A 2256-nucleotide genomic window follows, 5' to 3' on the forward strand; every position below is an offset into this window, starting at 1 on the left:
GACTGAGGTTCAGACAGGGGAAACAACTTGCCCCAAGATCACACAGCTAGTGAATTTCAGAGCTCCTGTTCCAAACCAGGGTTGTCTAATGATCACCTGCTGTGCCAATAACTTCTACTACAATGCCTACTACTGTTCTTCTTCTTCTTCTTCTTCTTCTTCTTCTTCTTCTTCTTCTTCTTCTTCTTCTTCTTCGGAGAGACAGAAAGGGTGACGGCGCACACATACACACACACACTCACAAAGGAACGCACACACATGCAGGCGGGGGAGGGGCCGAGTTAGAGAGATTCCTCGTCAGGCTTCGGACACAAGTGCTGAACCAGACGCTGGTCTGGATTTCCCAGATCACGTGATCAGCCCTGAACCGAAATCAGGAGCCAGACACTGAACTGACAGGCACCCTTGGGCAAGGAACTTCTAGGCAAGCTGCTGAAGGATCCCAGAAGGGCTTGGTAAAATGTTCCCCTCGTTCACGTCCTAGGATGTGATGATTCTATGCAAAGATAATAGTGCATATAATATAATCTAACATAATATATAATAATATAAGGATGCAGAGATTATAGTGGTGGCTAGCTGAGGTCAAGTCCCAGCCAAGTAGGGAGGGCAGCCTTTAAGGGTCTCCAACGATTCCCATCTTGGGTACACATCGTTTTGTGTTCCATAGTCTACCTCTTGCTTCGAGTCAGAACTACTGACTCCCTTGTAAAGGACAGAATGTGGCCAAAGTGATAGGATGTCCCTTCGGAGGTGAGTTTACAAAGAGACTGGTCTCCTCTTGGGCTTGCCCGCCCTCCGTCCCTCCCTCCCTCATCTGTTCCCAGGGAAGCCAGCTGCTCCTTGGGAGCTTTATGCTGGAGAGGCCCATGGGGCAAGGAATGACTATTTCTTGCTTCCAGCAGTGGAGGGCCTCTGGCTGCTCACAGCCAGCTGAGTGAGCTCAAAAGCAGACTTACCCCCAACAAGCCCGCAGATGACTGAAGATCCAGAGGCCCTCTGGACTGCAGCCTTGGGAGAGATCCTGAGCCACAGGGACCTGGCTAGTTGCACCTGGATGGCTGGCCCACAGAAACCATATCAGGTTATGAATGTTGTTTTAGGCCCATTGGTTCAGGGAAAACCTTCAAGAAAGACAGGAGTGGGAAGCCAAATGTTGGGCTTCTGACCCACCCCCCCTCTCCTGGGGTTGAAATTCCAGGGAAATCAAGAGATGGTAGAAACGCCTGAGAGATGAGGGTAAACAATGGAAGAGAGAGGACATCTAGTCTGATCGCCATGGATCTCTCTGAGAGGACATCCTCCCACTTGATCCTCCTGTGTCGAAGGGTGGCAAATGCAGGGGGAGACACCTGGCAGTGTGGTCCAAGTCGGCTGAGAGCACTCGACCCAGCCCCACAGAGCCTCCTAGAAGGCAGAGAAAGAGCCCAGATGTTCCCTGGGGCCCCTAGAGAAGGCCCCGAGAGAATGAGATGAGTTGAAAGCCTGGGACCTGGTCGTTGGACTTCTAGACTGGAGGGGAGATGGCCTGTGGAAGGGCCACTGCCCGCAACCCCTGTTGGACCAGACCCCTCCTGTGTGCTTTGGGAGACTGGGGGTGAATATGAGAATGAATTCATGTAGAAGAGATGGTGTTCTAATGCTTGGTTTCAACTTCTTGAAATCCTTTCAACTTCTTGAAATCGTTGACATTCCTTTTCTCCTTGTCCCCAGGACCACCATGAATGGGAAGGGGCCTTCAAAGAAGCAAGATGAGAACATCTCTTACAAGGCTGTCCAGTGTCAATATCCAACCACTGCAGTCACTTCTACCCCCTTGGCAGCCCCACTGCTTCCATCAGGACACAGATCCGTTCCTGTACAGGTTTTTGAGCAAACGTAAGTTTGGATTTCTCGCAGAGAAATGCCAAGAGTGCCATGACTGGGGTCCTAGGGTGGTTGCAAGTCTAGTTTTCAGAGAAACTGTGTGGAGGGTTGGGTCACTCTACTGTGCACCCGAAAAGCATATTCTACTGCTTGTTCCCTGGAATTTAAATCCAGGCCTTGAAAAAGAAAAGGAACTGTGAACTGTTTTCAAGAGGGAGCTCTATCATCTTCCATTCCCAACAGCGATGCAGGAGCGATCCAGTCGTTCCACATCCTGCCTTGCATTGGGGAGTGGGGTCTCTCTCTCCCTCTCGGGTGCATTTGGTTTGCATCATGCTGATAGGTGTGCAGTGAGAGCTCATTGGAGTTTGAATTTGAATTGCCCCGATG

This window comes from Meles meles, unplaced genomic scaffold (genome assembly GCF_922984935.1).
Source record: "Meles meles unplaced genomic scaffold, mMelMel3.1 paternal haplotype, whole genome shotgun sequence".
Lineage (NCBI taxonomy): Eukaryota > Metazoa > Chordata > Mammalia > Carnivora > Mustelidae > Meles > Meles meles.